The 16496-nt window shown below is 47.8% G+C and overlaps 2 protein-coding genes across 7 annotated transcripts in view; one reads left to right on the top strand and one right to left on the bottom strand.

Moving 5' to 3' along the window:
• The window catches only part of GTF3C2 (general transcription factor IIIC subunit 2), a 317364-nt gene extending 315006 nt beyond the window's left edge, over positions 1-2358 (bottom strand). Inside the window, exon 1 of one of the 3 annotated variants that reach the window (XM_030199231.1) lies at positions 2257-2358. The gene's annotated coding sequence lies outside the window, so the exon portion shown is untranslated. The remainder of the gene's footprint in view (positions 1-2256) is intronic. The other 2 variants (XM_030199230.1, XM_030199228.1) reach the window with 2 other exon arrangements.
• A 62-nt stretch (positions 2359-2420) lies between these two features.
• The window catches only part of TRAPPC3L (trafficking protein particle complex 3 like), a 151150-nt gene continuing 137074 nt past the window's right edge, over positions 2421-16496 (top strand). For 3 of the 4 annotated variants that reach the window (XM_030199235.1, XM_030199236.1, XM_030199234.1), the window contains exon 1: positions 2421-2561. The gene's annotated coding sequence lies outside the window, so the exon portion shown is untranslated. The remainder of the gene's footprint in view (positions 2562-16496) is intronic. The other variant, XM_030199237.1, reaches the window with a different exon arrangement.

The following is a 16496-nucleotide window of genomic DNA, read 5'->3' as shown; positions in this document are numbered from 1 at the left end:
TAATATGGAAATCGGACGAGTGAGGTGATCAAATCTGCATATGATACAAAACTATTCAAGGTAGTTCAGACACTTGCGGACTGTGAAATATTCAAGGAAGACCTTAGGAAATTGGAAGACTCAGCGTCCAAATGGCAAATGAAATTTAATATGGACAAGTGCAAGGTGATGCACATTTGAAAGAATAATCCGAATCACAGTTAGCTGATGCAAGGGTCTACCTTGGGGGTCAGCGCTCAAAAAAAGGTCTGTGTGTCATTGTAGATAATACGTTGAAATCTCAGCGTGCGGAGGTGGCCAAAAAAGCAAACAGAATGCAAGGAATTATTAGGAAAGGAATGGTGAATAAGACTGAAAATACTATAATGTCTTTGTATCGCTCCATGGTGCGTCAGCACCTTGAGTATTGCGTTCAGTTGTGGTCGCCGTATCTCAAAAAAGATATAGAGAAATTAGAAAAAGTTCAAAGAAGAATTACTACTACCACTTATCATTTCTAAAGCGCTACTAGATGTACGCAGCGCTGTACACTTGAACATGAAGAGACAGTCCCTGCTCGACAGAACTTACAATCTAATTAGGACTGACAAACAGGACAAACAAGAGATGAGGGAATATTAAAATGAGGATGATAAAATAAGGGTTCTGAACAAGTGAATAAGGGTTAGGAGTTAAAAGCAGCATCAGAAAGGTGGGCTTTTAGCGGCTAGAGATGGAGTTTGACATACCAGCTCAGGAAGTCTATTCCAGGCATATGGTGCAGCAAGATAAAAGGAACGGAGTCTGAAGTTAGAGGTGGAGAAGAATGACCAAAATGATAAAGGGGATCAAACTCCTCTTGTATGAGGAAAGGCTAAAGAGGTTAGGGCTCTTCAGCTTGGAAAAGAGAAGGTTTCAAATCTCTTCTCTACCACTATGTTATCCAAGTCTGACAATGAGGCTGTCTCTTCCTATAATACCGTGTTTCCCCGAAAATAAGGCACTGTCTTATATTAATTTTTGCCCCCCAAAATGCGCTACGTCTTATTTTCAGGGGCTGTCTTATTTTTCGGGGAAACATTGGGGTTGGATCGGGGTTGGCCCGCCCTCCGTCGCTCCCGGAACTAAACTTAAACGCCTCCTTTCACCTTCGCAGCAGGGCAGGCCACTCCTTCCTTCCGTGTCCCGCCCTCGCCTGACGTAACGTCCACGAGGGCGGGGCACGGAAGGAAGGAGAGGTCTGCCCTGCTGCTGCTTGCTGCGAATGTGAAAGGAGGCGTTAAGGTTAGTTCCGGGAGCGACAGAGGGTGGATGGGGGGGGGGGGGGGGGGGGGCCCGGGGGCAGCCTTGTCCAGCACTTGGCGGCCCTTCTTTCAAACAAAAATTTGCTAGGTCTTACTTTCGGGGGAGGCCTTATATCTACCAATTCAGGAAAACCTCTACTAGGTCTTATTTTCGGGGGATGTCTTACTTTCGGGGAAACAGGGTACTATTCTCTCCTCTGGATACTCTCACTCCCCTCATTCCCCGTTCTGTACAACGTACCAAACCCCAACCTTGGCTGACCTCTAGAATCCACTACCTACATTCCTGTACAAAGATTAGGGAACATTGGGGTAAGTCTTGCCCCATCCTTGGCCACCTTTAAATCTAGACTGAAAGCCCAACTCTTTAACATTGCTTTTGAGTCGTAACCACTTGCCTCCACCTACCCTCCTCTCCTCCTTCCTGTACACATTAATTGATTGATTTCTTTTTTTTTGTCTATTAGATTGTAAGCTCTTTGAGCAGGGACAGTCTTTCTTCTATGTTTGTGCAGCGCTGCGTACGCCTTGTAGGGTTTAGAAATGCTAAATAGTAGTAGTAGTAGCATTTGAGGAAGTTACATGGAAATACTTTAAAAACAAATAGGAGGAAATATTTTTTCACTCAATGAATAGTTAAGCTCTGGAACTGGTTTGCGGAGAATGTGGTAACAGTGGTTAGCGTATCTGGGTTTTAAAAAGTTTGTCCAAATTCCTGGAGGCAAAGCCCATAGTATGGGAAGCAACAGTTTGCTCCTAATTGGGTTTCTGCCGGGTACTTGTGGGCTGGAAAACGGGATAGTGGGGCAGGTGGACCTCTGGTCTGACCCAATGTTCTTAAGCTAAGGATCCTCTGTGCTTATCTGAAACTCGGCCTCCCTCTCAGGCATTCAGGGAGCGCTCTCCTCTCTCCCCGTGATCTGCCACTCCTCCCTCTCGCCCTCTCCCTCCAACACCCCCGTCAGACTCATACCAGAGAGGTTCCCACCACCAACACAGTTCCGCAGCTTTTCCTTCCCCAGTGCCCCGAACCCTTGGCTAGTTCCGACACACAACTTATCTCTCTCTCTCCGAGGCTCCCGCTTCGCCGGAAACAGGAAGTTACGTCATAAGAGAGCGTCCGTCGAGATGCAGAAGAAGAACTCTGTGGCCGGGAGTTTCCGTTGGTCTGTGAGGGCCTCTCGGCGATCACCGGCCTAGCCAGCGTTCTGCAAAACGGCCAAGTACCGCTTCAGTGCAGTCGCAGTAACTGTTTCCGTTGAATGATACACCAAGCAGGTTAGTTTGAGAAAACAGGAGGCGGCATCACACTATCTGGCCCATACGGACTGAAGTCAATAGGCGGGCCTTGCCGCCACATTGGTTCACCCAAAACGTAGCAAACGCTATTCAAATCAAGGAGGTTTAATAGACAGAAGTGGAAGGGAGCTATCTACTGCACTGTAAGCATGGAAGCCATTTGGTTAATCTCTGTTTCCACTCCCCGTGCAGCCGTCATTGCCATACACTCAAAACAAAGCAAGCAAACCTACTAACAATTGCTGCAAGGAGGTTTAATAGACAGGAGTGGAAGTGAGGCTATCTAGTGCAGTGTAAGCAAGGAAGCCACTTGGTTAATATCTGTTTCCACTCCCCCGTGCAGCCGTCATTGCCATACACTCAAAACAAAACAAGCAAACCTATCAGTTGCTGCATGGAGGTTTAATAGACAGGAGTGGAAGTGAGGCTATCTAGTGCACTGTAAGCAAGGAAGCCATTTGGTTAATCTCTGTTTCCACTCCCCCGTGCAGCCTTCATTGCCATACACTGAAAACAAAACAAGCAAACCTATCAGTTGCTGCATGGAGGTTTAATAGACAGAAGTGGAAGGGAGCTATCTACTGCACTGTAAGCATGGAAGCCATTTGGTTAATCTCTGTTTCCACTCCCCGTGCAGCCGTCATTGCCATACACTCAAAACAAAGCAAGCAAACCTACTAACAATTGCTGCAAGGAGGTTTAATAGACAGGAGTGGAAGTGAGGCTATCTAGTGCACTGTAAGCAAGGAAGCCATTTGGTTAATCTCTGTTTCCACTCCCCCGTGCAGCCTTCATTGCCATACACTGAAAACAAAACAAGCAAACCTATCAGTTGCTGCATGGAGGTTTAATAGACAGAAGTGGAAGGGAGCTATCTACTGCACTGTAAGCATGGAAGCCATTTGGTTAATCTCTGTTTCCACTCCCCGTGCAGCCGTCATTGCCATACACTCAAAACAAAGCAAGCAAACCTACTAACAATTGCTGCAAGGAGGTTTAATAGACAGGAGTGGAAGTGAGGCTATCTAGTGCAGTGTAAGCAAGGAAGCCACTTGGTTAATATCTGTTTCCACTCCCCCGTGCAGCCGTCATTGCCATACACTCAAAACAAAACAAGCAAACCTATCAGTTGCTGCATGGAGGTTTAATAGACAGAAGTGGAAGTGAGGCTATCTAGTGCACTGTAAGCAAGGAAGCCATTTGGTTAATCTCTGTTTCCACTCCCCCGTGCAGCCTTCATTGCCATACACTGAAAACAAAACAAGCAAACCTATCAGTTGCTGCATGGAGGTTTAATAGACAGAAGTGGAAGGGAGCTATCTACTGCACTGTAAGCATGGAAGCCATTTGGTTAATCTCTGTTTCCACTCCCCGTGCAGCCGTCATTGCCATACACTCAAAACAAAGCAAGCAAACCTACTAACAATTGCTGCAAGGAGGTTTAATAGACAGGAGTGGAAGTGAGGCTATCTAGTGCACTGTAAGCAAGGAAGCCATTTGGTTAATCTCTGTTTCCACTCCCCCGTGCAGCCTTCATTGCCATACACTGAAAACAAAACAAGCAAACCTATCAGTTGCTGCATGGAGGTTTAATAGACAGAAGTGGAAGGGAGCTATCTACTGCACTGTAAGCATGGAAGCCATTTGGTTAATCTCTGTTTCCACTCCCCGTGCAGCTGTCATTGCCATACACTCAAAACAAAGCAAGCAAACCTACTAACAATTGCTGCAAGGAGGTTTAATAGACAGGAGTGGAAGTGAGGCTATCTAGTGCAGTGTAAGCAAGGAAGCCACTTGGTTAATATCTGTTTCCACTCCCCCGTGCAGCCGTCATTGCCATACATTCAAAACAAAACAAGCAAACCTATCAGTTGCTGCATGGAGGTTTAATAGACAGAAGTGGAAGGGAGCTATCTAGTGCATTGTAAGCAAGGAAGCCATTTGGTTAATCTGTTTCCACTCCCCGTGCAGCCGTCATTGCCATACACTCAAAACAAAGCAAGCAAACCTACTAACAGTTGCTGCAAGGAGGTTTAATAGACAGAAGTGGAAGTGAGGCTATCTAGTGCACTGTAAGCAAGGAAGCCATTTGGTTAATCTCTGTTTCTACTCCCCCGTGCAGCCTTCATTGCCATACACTCAAAACAAAACAAGCAAACCTATCAGTTGCTGCATGGAGGTTTAATAGACAGGAGTGGAAGTGAGGCTATCTAGTGCACTGTAAGCAAGGAAGCCATTTGGTTAATCTCTGTTTCCACTCTCCCGCGCAGCCGTCATCTCTAGTACACTGAAAACAAAATAAGCAAACCTATGAGCGACTGTTGTTCTTTATTGTTGGTCCATCTGTAACAAGTTTAAAGCTGCTTCAATTGGATAGGCAGTGCCTTAAAAGGTGGAGGACAAGAGGGTTTTTTTTTTTTTACTTATTGGACTGCTTTTTAATTTGTTTGAAAGCATCCCATATGCAGAAGAGCCAGAAGCATGGATCGATGCCCGCTGCCCAGGGTTTGCCGACTCCGGTAGCCGCAGTCGCGGACGGGTCCAGATTCAGCCCTCCATCGCTGCGGGGGCCCAAGCTGTGAGATGGCCGAGTTCGCCGAGTCCGTGGGCGAGTCCGGGTCGGCCGCCGCGCTCCCCGGCAGGAACTGCCGGGGACCGTATCGGGTGAGAGCACCATGTGACCCAGGTGAGTCGCAGCGAGCTCACCCGCGGCCTCGTGGTGCGCACCCGACCTCGTGGCCCGACCCGACCCAGCGATCCAAGAGGCCTACCGCGGCGCTCCCGGTCCCGGCGGCCTGACGCCCACACTGCCCGTCCTCCCTCGGCCTGCCCCCATCGCAGTGCCGAGTCCTCAGAGCTAGGGCAGTCGTGGCGGAGCACTGTGCTTCGGCGGGGCAGACTTCCATGCGCCTTGCTGCTCTGCTGCTTTGTAGGCACCGAGTGTAGCTGCCCAGCTGCTCCAGCCTGCCCCAGTCCACCCTCCCCAGCTTCTCCCTGCTTGCTTGCTCCAGTCCACCGGCTCCAGCCTTCCCCCTGCTGTTTCCAGTTCATCTGCTCCAGTGGGTTCCAGTCCGCCTGATCCAGCTTCTCCCTACTTGCTCCTATTCATCTGCTCCAGCGTGTTCCAGTTTGTTCCAGTCCTCCTATCCATCTGATCCCAGCTTGTTCCAGCCCACAGATCCAGCCTTCTCCCTGCTTGTTTCAGTCCATCGACTCCAGTGTGCTCCAGTGTGTTCCAGTCCCCGTCCCAGTCCGCCTGATCCAGCTTCTCCCTGCTTGCTCCAATCCATCTGCTCCAGCGTCTCCCAGCTCGTTTCAGTCCTCCCGATCCCAGCCTTTTCCAGTCCACCGATCTAGCTTACCCCCAGCTTGTTCCAGTCCATCGTCTCCAGTGTGGTCCAGTCCGCCTGATCCAGACTCTCCAATCCATCTGCTCCAGCGTGTTCCAGTCCTCCTGTTCCCAGCTTGTTCCAGTCCGCCGATCAAGCTTACCCCCTGCTTGTTCCAGTCCAGCGACTCCAGTGTGTTTCAGCCTGCTCCAGTCCGTCTATTCCAACTTGTTCCAGTTCATCTGCTCCAGCCTTCCCCAGCATGTTGCAACTTGTTGTTCCAGCCTGCCCCAGCTTGTTCCAGTCCGTCCATCCCAGCCTACCCAGCTTGTTCCTTCCGTTCCTGCATGACCCGCTTGTGCCAGTCCGTCTGTTCCAGCGTGTTCCAATCCATCCATCTCAGCGTATCCTGTTACTCTGTCGTCTTCTGGTCCAGCTCGTCACAGTCCATCTGTTCCTGTCTGTCTGCGCATCCTGACACAGTCCATCTGTTCCTGCTTGTTCCGGTTTGTTCCAGCTTGCTACAACTTGTTCCAACTTGTTCCGGCTTGTTCCAGCTTGTTCCTGTCCATCTACCCCTACTTGTTCCTGACCGCTTGTTCCAGCTGCTACCCTTCCTGTTAACACATCGAGTAGCCTGCCTGCTTGCGAGCCTCTCAGCCATTGACTTACCTACCTGCCTGCTAGCTTGTCAGCCATTGACTTACCTACTCGCCAGTCCAAAACCCAGCTTTCCAGCTCTATCTATCTGCTTAACACCTCAGTCACTACATAGTCGCCTGTTAACACCTGTTAACTGCTTATCACCTCAGTCACTACTTATGACCCCTGTCCACGTTCTCTTTCTTGCCCTGTCCCTTCCTAATCTTCTTTCCCCCCCCCCCCCACTTCCACTGTCTACCACTAGAGCTCGCTGCCCTCCCGCTCTGCCCGCCATGGCAATACCCCATTCACCCTCATCCCCCTCCACCTCACCATCCCTTCTGTCCCTTGCCTCCTTCCTAGCTCTTAACCTTCAACACTTCCTTCCTGCCATTAACCCATCCCCATTCCTCCTAAGTACACCTCGTCTTCATCACCTTTCCGCCCGACCTCCCCACCCTCCTCCGCATTCTCCTGCTCCTCCTCCTGCTATCCGCGGGAGACATTAACCCTAATCCAGGTCCCCCTCACCTGTCCCCATCCTATCCATGCGAACGATTCCGAGATGTCTCCAATCTCGTCTCTATTCCCCTCCTCCCCCCTCTTCCCTCCCCTTCTCATGCACCTTGTGGAATGCCCACTCAGTCTGTAACAAATTGCCCTTCACCCACGATCTCTTCATCTCTCGTGCCCTTCAACTGCTCGCCCTAACTGAAACCTGGATCTCCCCGGAAGACTCGGCCTCAGTCGCGGCCCTCTTCCATGGAGGTTATCTCTTCTCCCACACTCCCCGCCCAGGCGTTGGGCTACTACTCTCGCCCTCCTGTAGTTTCCAACCCCTCCCCCTACCGCAGTCTCACTGCTTCTCATCCTTTGAAGCCCACTCCATCCGGCTATTCTACCCGCTGCCACTCAGAGTCGCAGTCATCTACCGCCCCCCTGATAAATCCTTCTCTTCCTTCCTCACCGACTTTGATGCTTGGCTCTCCATCTTTCTTGAACCCTCATCTCCGTCCCTCATTCTCGGAGACTTTAACATACACGTTGATGATCCATCTGACCCTAATGCTTCTAAGTTCCTCACCCTAACATCCTCCTTCAACCTCCAGCTGTGCTCCACCACCCCCACTCACCGTGACGGCCATTGTCTTGACCTAGTCCTCTCCTCCTCCGGCTCACCCTCCAACTTCCACGCTTCTGCTCTCCCTTTCTCCGATCATCACCTGATCACATTCACACTTCTTCACCCCCCCCCCCCCGCCCCATCCAACTTTAACCACCACCTCCAGGAATCTCCAAGTTATTGACCCCCCCACTTTATCCTCTAGTATCTCTAATCTCCTCCCCTCCATCATGTCCTCCGAGACTGCAGACAAAGTGGTCTCCGCTTACAATGCCGCTTTCTCCTCTGCTTTGGACACCCTCGCTCCATCCACCTCCCGTCCCACAAAGCGTACTAATCTCCAGCCCTGGCTGACTCCTTGCATCCATTACCTTCGCTTCTGCACCCGATCCGCTGAACGCCTCTGGAGGAAATCTTGTACCCATTCAGACTTCCTTCACTACAAATTCATGCTATCCTCCTTCCATTTCTCCCTATTCCTTGCAAAACAGGACTATTACACCCAATTGACCAACTCTCTCAGCTCCAACCCTCGTCGTCTCTTCACCACCCTTAACTCCCTCCTCAAAGTGCCCCCCCGCTCCCACTCCCCCTTCACTCTCTCCTCAATCACTGGCTGACTACTTCTGCGACAAGGTACAAAAGATCAACCTTGAGTTCACTACCAAGCCACCTCCTCTTCAGCCTGTAGCCCTTTCCAACAACCAACCAACCATGGCCTCTTTCTCCTCCTTTCCTGAAATCACCGAGGATGAATCCTCCCGCCTTCTTTCCTCCTCGAAATGCACCACCTGTTCCTCCGATCCCATCCCCACCAACCTACTTAACACCATCTCCCATACTGTCACCCCCTCCATCTGTCGCATCCTTACCCTTTCTCTCTCCACTGCAACTGTCCCTGACACCTTCAAGCACGCCGTAGTCACACCTCTCCTAAAAAAACCATCACTTGACCCTACCTGCCCCTTCAACTACCTCTCTCCTCCCCTTCCTCTCCAAAATACTTGAGCGCGCCGTTCACAGTCGCTGCCTTGATTTTCTCTCCTCTCATGCCATCCTAGATCCACTTCAATCTGGTTTTCGCCCTCTACACTCAACAGAAACAGCACTCTCTAAAGTCTGCAACGACCTGCTCCTCGCCAAATCCAGAGGCCACCATTCCATCCTCATCCTCCTCGATCTATCCGCTGCGTTTGACACTGTCAATCATGATTTACTTCTTGCCACACTGTCCTCTTTTGGGTTCCAAGGCTCCGTCCTTTCCTGGTTCTCCTCTTATCTCTCCCACCGCACCTTCAGAGTACACTCTCATGGATCTTCCTCCACTCCCATCCCACTATCTGTTGGAGTTCCCCAGGGATCTGTCCTTGGACCCCTTCTCTTCTCAATCTACACCTCCTCCCTAGGCTCACTGATCTCATCTCATGGTTTTCAGTATCATCTTTATGCTGATGACACCCAGCTATATCTCTCCACACCAGACATCACCGCGGAGACCCAGGCCAAGGTATCGGCCTGCTTATCCGACATTGCTGCCTGGATGTCCAACCGCCACCTGAAGCTGAACATGTCCAAAACCGAGCTCCTCGTCTTTCCACCTAAACCCACTTCTCCTCTTCCTCCACTCTCTATCTCAGTTGATAACAACCTCATCCACCCCGTCCCATCTGCCTGCAACCTCGGAGTCATCTTCGATTCCTCCCTCTCCTTCTCTGCGCATATCCAACAGACTGCCAAGACCTGTCACTTCTTCCTCTTCAACATCAGCAAAATTCGCCCTTTCCTATCTGAGCACACCACACGAACTCTCGTCCACGCTCTCATTACCTCTCGCCTTGACTACTGCAACTTACTCCTCACCGGCCTCCCACTTAGCCATCTATCCCCCCTTCAATCCGTTCAGAACGCTGCCACACGTCTTATATTCCGCCAGAACCGATATACTCATATCACCCCTCTCCTCAAGTCACTTCACTGGCTTCCGATCAGATACCGCATACAATTCAAGATTCTCCTCCTTACCTACAAATGCACCTGGTCTGCGGCTCCTCACTACCTCTCTACCCTCATCTCCCCCTATGTTCCCGCCCGTAACCTCCGCTCACAGGACAAATCCCTCCTTTCAGTTCCCTTCTCCACCACTGCCAACTCCAGGCTCCGCTCATTCTGCCTTGCCTCACCCTATGCTTGGAACAATCTTCCTCAACCCCTACGCCAAGCCCCCTCCCTACCCATCTTCAAATCTCTGCTTAAAACTCACCTCTTCAATGCTGCTTTCGGCACCTAACCTTTCGTGAAATATAGTATGCCCTATCAGACGGACTCTACACTTGTCTTTTGACTGTACACTTGTCTTTAGATTGTTTAGATTGTCTTTAGATTGTACACCTGTCTTTTAGATTGTAAGCTCCTTGAGCAGGGACTGTCCTTCCATGTTAAATTGTACAGCGCTGCGTAACCTTAGTAGCGCTTTAGAAATGTTAAGTAGTAGTAGATATAAATATTTATTTATTTATTTATTTGTAGCATTTCTATCCCACACTTTCCCACCAATTTGCAGGCTCAGTGTGGCTTACATTTCCGTAATGACGATTGCCATTTCCGGATAACAGATTACAAGTGGTAATGCGTTAAGTTGCATACATACATGGTAACATACATTTGGCATAACATATATATCATGTGCAATACATGGTAAGGAAGAATAAATTATGGTAATACATGAAAGTTCCAGAGTAAGAAATTGGGTTGTATCATACTTTAGATCATCGGCTATGGAGTGACCATATTCGACATAAAGTTTGAAGTGATAATGCTTATTTATTAATGGCAAAGAGGTTAATCAGTCACGTGATAGGATTCCAGTTATGTCTATGTGGTGTAAAGTCTTATTATTTAGTATTTAAGCTGGATGTTTATGGTATGCCTTCTTGAACAGATCTGTTTTCAGTAGCCTTCTGAAGATAGTTAGGTCTTGCGTTGTTTTTATTCCCTTCGGTAGTGAAATAACAATTAAATACCACTAAAACAGCTAAAAAAATTATTATAGCTGGTAGAAACACCAATTTTAAACTCTGTATTTTGTGCACATTTTTCTACACTAAAAACTAAAAAATACACTGTATACAATACAGATGGCCAAATTTCAGTGAGGATATTCTGTTTCCTGATGGGTTCATCTTAAATGTTGTTGTAATCTGCCATGGGAAGCCTGGTGTTATAAAGATGATGGAATATATTGAAATTAAATGGAAGTAGAATTAAGCTCTCCTTTCTTTGGGGCACATCGAATCCCATTGTCATCTGTTTTGTAGAAGTTTACCTTTTAGGTATACAAATGGATTATTCTGTTTTGAACATGATTCAGCAACAAGGGGTTTTATAAGTCAAAATAAAAATAAATATTTTGTTTCATGCAGATCTCTTTAGTTTACTACTACTACTAATACATTTATATAGCGCTGCACACAGCGCTGTACATTTGACATAGAGAGACAGTCCCTGCTCAAAGAGCTTACAATCTAGGTAAAACACATACAAGACATTACGGGCAAGGGAATTACAGGGTAAAGAGGAACAGGGGAGGAGGAGGGTAGATGAGTAGCAGTTAGGAGCCAAAGGCAGTAGTGAAAAGGTGAGCTTTCAGCATAGATTTAAAAATAGGTAGAGATGGAGCTAGATGTATGGGTTCGGGAAGACGGTTCCAGGCATAAGGTGCCGCAAGATAAAAGGAACTAAGTCTGGAGTTAGCGGTGGAGGAGAAGGGGGTCGACAAGAGAAATTTATTCAGAGAGAACAGAAATGGACTGCGTAACCCTAGTAGCGCTTTAGAAATGTTAAGTAGTAGTAGACTATAAAACCCCTAGGGTAGCCCATTGGTTTTCTTATATTTTGTTCTTTGAATAACTTATACTGTCCTTATAACTACTAATGTACTCAAGCTTGCAAATATTTGATACGAAAATCACAGTATCACACTAACTGTGTTAATTAGTAAGAAACAGGAGTCCGTAGTCACCCACAGATCAATCCAAGTCTTCTACCATATAAAGTGGAGAAAAAAGGGGATTCAGTAACATCTTGGGCTGACTGGGTGGTGTTACTGAATCCCCTTTTTTGTCCACTTTATATGGTAGAAGACTTGGATTGATCTGTGGGTGCCTACGGACTCCTGTTTCTTACTAATTAACACAGTGTGATACTGTGATTTTTGATTTTCATAACTTATACTGTGCCAAAAGTGAAAACTCTTATCTCTATCTGGCCGATAATAAAAGGAGCTCATTGTGAACACTAACGGGAAGCAGTACAGGCCCAACGTGAAGTGGTACAGCAGCTCCAACGGCTGGAGCAGAGCATCGAGGGCCTACGCCGTGACCTGAAAGCACCTAGTACAGCCCTGATGCAGCAACAAGTGGCGTCTACTTCCACCACTGCACAGCAACCACCCGCTAAGAAGAGGAGCTTGAGATCCTCAGCCTCCCCAGCCACTGGTCCAACAGCCACCACACCAGCTCCCCTTCTGGGTCCTGTGCCCAGGTTGCAGGGCAAGCCACAGATTGCAAGGTGGCCGGACTTCCACAGGACAGCCGAGGGTTGGAGGGAGGGGAATATGCAAAGAGCGGATGATGGTGGTGGTGGTGTGTAAATACTATGTCATAGAAATAAATGTCAACTTACTCTCACACAAAACTTGTCTCGATGAGTCTTTGCCTGGCTGTGACCCCTAGCTGGTGTGCACTGTGCTCTGTGGGCGGGAGGTAGAGGGGGCTCCTCATCCTGTTCATTTGGGGCCTGCTGCTGTGGTGGCTGTGACTCTTCTGGGAGGGCCTGTCCTCTGCGCATTGCCAAATTATGTAGCATGCAGCAGGCCAGGAATATCTTTGCCACCTTTTGGGGGCTGTACAGGAGCTCCCCTCCAGAATGGTCCAGACATCTTCTGGGAGGGCCTGTCCTCTGTGCATTGCCAAATTATGTAGCATGCAGCAGGCCAGGAATATCTTTGCCACCTTTTGGGGGCTGTACAAGAGCTCCCCTCCAGAACGGTCCAGACATCGGAACCTGTTCTTAAGTTGTCTGAAGGTGCCCTCGATAATGCCACAGGTGGTCCGATGTCTACTGTTGTAGTTCTCCTCTGACCCTGTTTGTGGGTGCACTATGGGGGCTATGAGCCAACTCCGCTGTGGGTAGCCTCTGTCACCTTTGGGGAGAAGTAGGATGAGAAAGATGAGTGTGGATTGTTTGGATTGGGTACCTTGTGGAGGGGGGGGGAATAGTGGGTTGTGGAGTGAGCTGGAGGGAGACAGTTCTGAAGGTTGCCCAGTGGAGGAGGTATAGTTTGGCCAGATCCATGCTGCACTTACCTAGAAGCCATCACCCGGTGATCTCCCCTTGGTCAAACCTGCGGAAGATTCCTGAGTGCTGCAATATGTAGGCATCGTGGGTGGAACCTGGGTATCGGGCACACACATCTAGAATCTCCCCCTGGGCGTCACACACAACTTGCATATTGAGTGAGTGGAATACTTTCCTGTTCCTATAAGTGGCCTCTCGTGCCCAGGGGGGAGGGGGGATGCGACGTGTGCAGTCAATGGCGCCTATGACCGAGGGGAAGCGAGCTATGGCGTAGAAGTCAGCCATGTTGTTCTGCAGGGCGTGGGGGGTGGTGGGGAGGTGATGTACTCAGAGATGAGGGTAAGAAAGGCATCAAGGAACTGGGTGAGGCAGTTAGAAATGGAAGGCTAGGTGAGACCCGTGTTCACAGATAGGACAGACTGGAAACTCCCAGTGGCCAAAAAAGATAGAGAAGCAGTGATCTTTTGGTGCACAGGGATGGGGTTGTTCCTATGGGTCCTGGGCTGCTGGAGGGGTTTGAGCTGGTCACAAAGGTTCTGAATGGCAGCCCTATCAAAGCGGTACTTAGTGAGACACTGCCGGTCAATGAGGTCTAAGAAACTGCTACGGGGCCTGAAAACCTCCTGCGGTGCCTCCCCTCTTCCTCCAACATATAAGCCACCTGTGCATTTAGTGCCTCCATTTCCCCACACTACAGGTGCAATGCAGTGACACCAGTGCTCACCTATCCCTACCAACTTGGTGAAACACAGCAGCAACAAACAGAAGCTGACACGCACTCTCCCACCACTGACAAACACAGCAGAGCCACACTGCAAGCACTCTCTGACCCACTATAAACTCTCCTGCTACACCCTCTAGCCACTCACTCTCCAAGCAGTCTTCACAAACACGCTGCAGCAGTACACAAGAGAAAGAGACAAACAGAGACTACAAACAGGTGAGGGAATGAAATATGAACTTGGGGACAGTGAATAGAGAGGGTTGGGGGAGATAGAGGAAGGAGTAGTGGTGTCTGGGTTTGGAGGCTAGAAGAGGGTAGGGAAAGCTGAAAAGGTAAAACACAAATGAGGCAGGTGAGGGTGAAAACGTTCTGACTACGGCACACAGACAAGAGTAACAGATACTCAACAAACTCTTTCTCTCCCAACAACGCTCTCGCCACTCTCCAGCGGCACAAAATCACTAATGGGTCTAAAGACAACTTCCCCCTTACCCTGTTCGCTTTTATTTCAGGTCTAAGGACGCCCATGTTCCCGCCCATGCGAAACCATTTCGCTAGCCGTTATACGTTGGGGACGCCCATCTCGTAACGCCGCCCATAACACCCCCCCTGTGGGGACAACCATAGATGGGCATCCTCGCGCTGAGTACGTCCTTACGGCCCTGTTTCGATTATTAGATTTAGGCGACCTTCTTTCACGGGGACGCCCATGTGCCTTTTGTGTCACTTTTTGGACGCCCTTCTCTTTCGAAAATGAGCCTGTTAGTGATATTCAGTTTTGATTTCATTATATTTTTATCTACATATGAGACACTTTCAAATTAAAAAGCTATCAAATAAGTTAAAAAAAAATCTTTTGTCCTCCACATTTTATCCAACTAAAATAAAATTCAGTTCAAATTAAATCTTGTATGTCGCTAATATCCCCTTTCCAGGGTTCATTGCGGTTTACATTCTAGGTGAAACAAAAGCAAATAGTATTAGTGTGAGGTATGAGAAACATTAGAGATCATTAGATTAAGGCATGAGACTAAAAACATTAAGGAAAGGATAATGGATGATACTAGGAGGTAGAAGTCATGATGGATTGTTATGAAGCAGTCTTTTGAGAAGAGAAAGGTTTTTAGCCTCTTCCTGAAGTTGAGATGGTGGTTTTCTGTTCTACTACTACTTAACATTTCTAAAGCGCTACTAGGGTTACGCAGCGCTGTACAATTTAACATAGAGGGACAGTCCCTGCTCAAGGAGCTTACAATCTAAAAGACAAGTGAACAGTCAGTCTGAAAGGGGCAGTCTGGATTACTGAACGGTAAGAGTTAGGTGCCGAACACAGCATTGAAGATGTTCTGATGGGAATACGTGGAGAGTTTAATATTTTGACTCCAAGAACAGAGAATAGAGAGCTGAAAATCTTCTGATTTGTAATTGGGGTACTTTTTTTTTTTTGAACGGTGATTCTAGCATCTGTTGTTGTTTCAGTCTGTTAGACTGGACCAGACATAGCAAAGCTGTCTTAGCAGTTCACAGGTGAAACCCTATAGAATTTGAGAAATTAAACACACAGCTTTGAATCTAAGTCTTTCTGATATGGGAAGCCAGTGCAGTTTGTTTAGATGAGTTGAAACACCAGTATTTCTATTCAATCTATATATTAGTCTAGCAGCTGTGTTCTGTATGATTTCCAGTTTTTTCCTGATATTGACACTTAATATCAAGAAATAGAAGGTTACAGAAATCCAAGTGAGGTAGGACTAACATTTAGACTAGTAGTGCAAAGGGTTTTTGGTGGAAGAATGATCTGACTAGATGTAATTAAACTCTGGAATTCGTTGCCAGACAATGTGGTAAAAGCGGTTAGCTTAGCGAAGTTTAAAAAAGGTTTGGACGGCTTCCTAAAGGAAAAGTCCATAGACCGTTATTAAATGGACTTGGGGAAAATCCACTATTTCTGGGATAAGCAGTATAAAATGTTTTGTACATTTTTGGGATCTTGCCGGGTATTTGTGACCTGGATTGACCACTTTTGGAAACAGGATGCTGGGCTCGATAGACCTTTGGTCTTTCCCAGTATGGCAATACTTATGTACTTATGTAGTGTTTTCTTCCATAGCTGATTAATATGGGAAGCAAAAGTGAGTGAAGAGTCAAGCAAGATCCCTAGTACTCTGGTTTCAGATTTGACTGTAAAGATTTGACCATTGGTCAAGGATATTGATGATGGGACCTCAACTCCTTGATTTTGGAACCACAGGACCTTGTTTTTTTGGGCATTCAATTTCGGTTTATTGGTCAGGGCCCAGGTGCTCTGACAGCAGTCATACCATTCGTTACAGACTGAGTTTGATGCTGTCACTGGTAAGAGAAACAGGATGTCATCCATACAAGGTAATAGTAGTTAATTAAGTTCCAGGTCTATTGAGTCAAGGGATGACATAAAGAGGTTGAACGGGATAGGTGAGAGGGGAGATCCCTGTGGGACCCTGCAGTTAGAAGACCATAAGTTGGAAAGTTGGTTGTTTTGCTTGACAGAATAACTTTGATTTGAAAGGAATTCACTGAACCTTTTCAAAACAGTCCCTATTATTCCTATCTGATCCAGGCATTCGAGTAGCAGGGTGTGGTCAACCGCATTGAATGCTGCCGATATATCAAATTGGAGAAGTACTTGGTCGCCTTTGCATAGATGTTGTTCAACATATGTAGTTAGAAGTAGCAGCAATGTTTCCATATTAGAAAGACCA

This window comes from Microcaecilia unicolor, chromosome 3, assembly GCF_901765095.1.
Source record: "Microcaecilia unicolor chromosome 3, aMicUni1.1, whole genome shotgun sequence".
Lineage (NCBI taxonomy): Eukaryota > Metazoa > Chordata > Amphibia > Gymnophiona > Siphonopidae > Microcaecilia > Microcaecilia unicolor.
This window is presented reverse-complemented; position numbering and strand designations above follow the sequence as displayed.